Source organism: Capricornis sumatraensis, chromosome 13, assembly GCF_032405125.1.
Source record: "Capricornis sumatraensis isolate serow.1 chromosome 13, serow.2, whole genome shotgun sequence".
NCBI lineage: Eukaryota > Metazoa > Chordata > Mammalia > Artiodactyla > Bovidae > Capricornis > Capricornis sumatraensis.
The window spans coordinates 34,362,678-34,368,984 of record NC_091081.1 but is presented as its reverse complement, the minus strand read 5'-3'; positions in this window follow the sequence as shown (position 1 = coordinate 34,368,984).

Here is a 6,307-nt window from a genome sequence, read left to right as displayed (position 1 = left end):
AGAAAGAAAGGCCTTATGTGCCCAGCAGTTTCTTTGGCATCATGTCATTATATAATATACTTGGGTCTCTCCTTCTTTAGGCATTATTTATTAATTTTTCAGTAAATAGTAATAAGCTTGTATCCTATACTTTAACCATGATTTTCTCTTTTTCACAACTTGATTTTGTCTATAGCATTATTTTCATTGTATTCATTTGTATTCCTTAGATACACATATGTTGATTGATGTTTCCATTTAAGTGAGATCTCTGATATCCAGCTTTTATAGAACAATAATCAGCAAGCTTATTGTTCTTTCCAACTTTTCACCATCTTCTCCTGTTTTTATTTACTTGGGTTATTTCCAAAATTGTCAGACATTATATCAATTACATTCCCTTATGTCATACTTATCCTCACCAATATGTTTTCCCTGACATCTAAAATTACCTATCTTCAGTGTTAATGTCCAGTCTGTTGATAAAGACATCATCTTTTAGTGGAGGCAGCTTTTCTAAAAAGATATCTGAACCCCTGTGTTCACAGTAACATTATTCAAAACAGCCAATATACATATAAACATACTGTCTGTTGATGGATGAATGGATAAAAACAATATGGTTGTCTTCATACATATACAATGGAACAATATTCAGCCATTAAAAATGAGGAAAACCTATGATGTGTTACAACATGGATGAACCTTGAGGCCATTAGCCTAAGTGAAATAAGTGAGATATGAAAAAAAAACAAAAAACAAATACTATATGACCTCATTAAATGAGGAAAAAACTCAAAATCATAGAAACAGACAGTATATTGTTGGTTATCAGAGTACATGGGCTGATAGAAATGGGGAGACACTGGTCAAAATATGCACACTTTCAGTTATAAGATGAATATATTCTGGGGATCTGCTATACAGCATGGTGGTGAGAATGAACATTACTGTATTGTCTATTTGAAATTTCCTAACTGAGTAGATCTTAAATGTTTTCCTCCTGATATTTTTGCCTGGGAGTTTTTCCTTACACTATACACAATAATCATAACTGGTGTGATCACTCACCTAGAGCAAGACATCCTGGAATGAGAAGTCAAGTGGAGGTGATGAATTTCAGTTAAGTTATTTCACATCCTAAAAGATGATGCTGTGAAAGTAATATGATCAGCAATAATTATCATTTGATACTTATATTGAAAGAATACCCATAAGTAACTAGAAATGAATAGAAGGGCAATCAAATTATATGTTTTAAAGATTACAGTTAGCTTTGAGTGGCATATTTTAGATGGTAATATAGTGCCATTTTGAAGTTGTTAATACAAATTTGAGGAATATTCCTGAATATTTTACTGTATAATTTTTACTTTTTTTCTTTTGATATCCTTTACTCTAGAAACTACTTTACAATATATCTCCCAAATTAATTTTAGCAAAGTGTAAGTTATATGCTAGATTTATATAGTTCATAAATGCAATATTTTATGTGTTTTATGTGTGATTTACTAATGAAGTGTATGAGTAATACTAGTAACATCATTGAATATGCAATTTTTAATCAATGGAATACTTAAAAATAAAAGCTAAATGCAAATCTGATGTTATTCTCCACAATTTATTCAATAATTTATTCAAACTATGTAGATTTTTATGGAAAATTACCCTCAGAAAACAAATAAAAAGAAGCTGATTCAATAAAAAGATTATTTATGCAAGACTTTTCTAACTTTTAATGATTTAAACTGATTTTAATAAATCAATTTTAAGAAAAACTAACTTGGAAAATATAAGAATTATAATTGAATAATTATTGAAATAATTGTTGGAACAATAATTTATGGTCTTAACCAGGTTAAATTCAATGTATTGTTATGACTTTAAAAAGAAATATAACAAAGCAAGTAGTTTGTTACTAAAATACACACATCAAAATATTAAAGCATCTGAATGCGCTTGTTATAACTATACTATTCAGGATAAATTTATTTTGCTTCCTATTGTTAATGTTACTATGGCTTCTTTTCTCATGGTACTAAACTACTGAGACTATGTGAATGATAAATGAATGAATCTAGAGATAAAAATCCACACACACTAGTTCAAATGGAAAGCAATTTCAGTTTAAGTGTCTAGAGGACTCTAAATTTAATGATAAACTAAACAACATGATTCAGGAAAATAGAAAATATGAAAACCCTAACAGTGTAAGTATCCAGACATGTAGCCCTTTATTCACAGGCTTTACTTTTACTATTACCATTAATCAGTAATCCAAATGTGTGCTTCCAGCCCAGATAATTTTAAACATCCAAGAAGAACATCTTACTGCTACAAATAACCAAAATATACAAGGCAGTGACTGAAAGCAAATTCTCCAAGTAAAAGTTTTTCTTTTGACATATAGACAATTTCATTATTTCTTCCAAAATTTGGTTGCATAATGGTTTGGAATAATTCAGTTTTATGTTTTCCTTTTAAATGGCCAATTACAATAGTTTTAATAGTTTACCTTTTACTCATCAGCTTACTCTAATAAGTCTATCATCTATCACATGTTCTGCTTCTGGTCTATGTTCCACTGGGTTTACATATTATTTTATATATATATATATATATATATATATATATCTCCCAGTGTCATATTTTCCTTAGTGATGTAACTTGACAATAAACCTTGTTATCTGAAAGGATAGTTTTCCCTACAGAACATTTTTACTGAAAATTTTCTTTGTTATTATTAGCCTTTGTTTTTCCAAATAATTTTAATAGACTTATTTCTTGAAAAATTAAGTCAAGATTTAACTGAAATTGAGTAAACTTGATAAAGCTGGAGAAACTTTATGGAATATCATCTTGTTAAATAAAACAAATTAATTTCTCTATATATTTATAATTTTCATTATGTTTTGAAACATTTTATGATATTCTTTATAAACTTCCTGCTCATCTTTTATTATATTCATCTTATAGTTTTCTTACTATAGTTTAAATAATAATTTAAACCAATATTTTTCATATTATTTGTTGCTAGCATGTAAAGTTCAGTTGATTTTCTTTCTTAACTGGTATGTCTAGCAAATCAAATGAACTTTATAATTCTAATCCACTTTGTTTCCCTTCATTTCTTTTAATATTTACATTAATGTTAGCTGTGAACACTAATTTAATATTTTCCTTCACTATTTCTATTTTCTTTTCTTTACTTAACATGCTGGCTAGGAATTTAATGGTGGGGTTAACCCCCTATGTTGCTGAATTAGAAGTCCAATAACTTATTTAAAGAGTGGTCCTATATACTAGAAAGTTTCCTAGGTACCTGTGACATAGCTTTGCCTCCCATACAATTGAACATGTTTTATGCAGTAGTGAAACCCTGAAGCTGACTGATCTTCAAAAGAATGGAGAAAATTTTGCTTCTTGGTATATTTTTCCAAAAATAAACTGTGTTGACAATTTCCCAGAATTGTTCTTAAGCCTTTTATCAACTGACTCTGATTTCAGACCACACATTTTAACTCTATAGAGGCCCTTTTCTAAGGCTTTAAGTGTGATTTTTTTTCCCCTAATCTACTTATTTAGAGATTACATCAGGGAATACAATAGAGATTATATTCAATTCTGACTGTGCTTTTCATAATTCACTAAAATTTCTGCTCTATTAATGGTAATTTTCTTATTTACAGTACTGCTACTATTTATTTTACTTTCATCCTAGAGCATTTTATGTGGGAGAAGATGTAGAAATGGTTTTCTTCTTTCATAGTGGTCAATTCTCACAATGTACTCTTAAAATCACTGAAGTACTGTAATCTATCTGTGTATAGAATGGACTATGCTGACAGAGGAAATAATTTGTCAGGGCATGCAATCTGAATCCCTCCAAGTTTGTGAGTAAAAGTTTTCACTTGAGCCAAATTTTAACAAATAAAGAATTTAAAACAAAAAGACATTTTTATTTTCTTTAGATATATTAATAAGTACCATAAATTTTGAATTATCAATGATAGTACTTATATTAAGAAAATTTTAGATGTTTAGAACTTTCCTAAAATAATACTATCTCATTTATTTGTCATAAAAACCTCAAGAGGCAGGCATCGTGATTATTCCCATTTTTCAGATGACAAAATGAAGCAATATGTGTTATGTAATTTGCCCAGACCACATCATTTACCTCAGCCTTCTCATTCCCTAAAAATGCAATGGCGTACCAGAAAAGCTAGTATTGCATCCACAGTTACACTGTCAGGGAAGAGCTCCTGATCTTGCACTTAGTAAGCTACATCACCCTAGGAACTTACAATATGGTCTGTGTCAGAATGTGTTCCGTTACCAAGTCATGTCCGACTCTTTGTGATCCCATGGGCTGTAGCACACCAGGCTTCCCTGTCCTTTGCTACCTCCTGGAGTTTGCTCAGATTCATGTCCATTGAGTCAGTGATGGCATCTAACCATTTCATTCTCTGTCACTGCCTTTTCCTTTAGCCTTCGATATTTCCCAGCATCAGAATCTTTTCCATTGAGTCTAAATAAGCCTCATTTTCCCCATCTTACTTCCTTTATTTTGTTGAATCTTATTCTTGATATCCTCCATGAAATAAAGAACACTGTATGTAGGCAATGCTGATATGTTCACCATTCTTTCAGAAACAGGAATTCTATAGCAGTCAGTTCAGTTGCTCAGTCGTGTCCAACTCTTTGAGATTCCATGGACTGCAGCACATCAGGCTTTCCTGTCCATCACCAACTCCCAAAGCCTACTCAAACTCATGTCCATCGTGACAATGATGCCATAAAACCATCTCATTCTCTGTTGTCCCCTTCTCCCCCTGCCTTCAATCTTTCTCAGCATCAGGGTCTTTTCCAATGAGTTAGTTCTTTGCATCAGGTTGCCAAAGTATTGGAGTTTCAGCTTCAGCATCGATCCTTCCAAGGCACCAGTTCTAATTTAAAGCATGAAGAGCATACAAAGTAGGTAATGTCAGTGCCTAGTGTTCTTCTCCTTCCATGAAATGAAGCAGATTAAGAGTTTCAGGCGTTATAAAATATAATGTTTTTGCTTTTTATTTCTTTGTAAAAAGGGTGTGAGATCTACCTGAGATTTGACTTACACCTCTTAAGGTAAGTCTTCCTGCTACTTCCATGCCAAGTTATATTGCATGTGCGTGCTAAGTCGCTTCAGTCATGTCCAAATCTTTGCAGCCCTAGGGACCGTAGCCTGTCAGACTCCTCTGTCCATGGGATTCTCCAGACAAGAATACTGGAATCTGTTGCCATGCCCTCCTCCAGGAGCTCTTCTCCACCCAGGATCGAACTTGTGTCTCTTACATCTCCTTCATTGGCAGGCAGGTCCTTTTACCACTAGTGCCACCTTGGAAGCCCATTATATTGCATATGACCCTTCTAATATCCAGCAATATCCTCTCACTTATACTACAACCATAACGTTGGGTTATATGCATTTATTATTATGTATAATGTTCCCATTAACTTTGTATCATTTTTAACATAAATTATATTTGTATTGAATCTCTGTTGCCTAGGACAGCACTTAATATTTGGCAAGTGTACAAAACATATTTGTTCATATTAATTTTGGGTAGCTTCTTTATTCACTTATATAATATTTACTAAGTAGCTATAACTTTAGAAAGCAAACTGGTGTTACTGGAATGGGTTGCCATGCCTCCTCCAGGTGACTTTCTGGGTCCAGGGATCAAATCCACATGTTTTATGTCTCCCGCACTAGCAGACAGGATCTTTACCACTAGCAGCACCAGTAAGCATGAAAATAGTAAACTAATCAAATCTAAACATAATTATAAGTGTACTCATTTAAACAGATTATTTATATAAAACCTTCAGTTTTTAAGGTGGCTTTACATTTGTAGAAACTTTTAGGAAGCATATAAATGTTTACTTTTTTATTTATAATTTTTTAAAAATCTTAATTCTCTGTATTTTTAATCCTTTATGATAAATGAACTCAGTTTGTATCTACATGAACAAAGCATAAATAGTTTGCAGAATTGATTTTATACTTAAATTGCACTAAAAATTGATTTACAAGGGTAAGTGGTCTTCAGTGGGCCATTAAGATTGATAACATTCATCAGTCTGTTGCTGGGATAAATAGAGATTTATATTTTTCTTAATTAGGAAAAATTACTTGCATTACACATAACAAAAGATTATGGATTAGCACATGCACACATATAAAGTCACATAATTTTTACAACCCTGCTGGTTTGTTTTATTTTAAACATCTCACTGTATAATGACTAACTTTGTTCCTTCAATAAACAAAGGAGCTGGGGGGTAT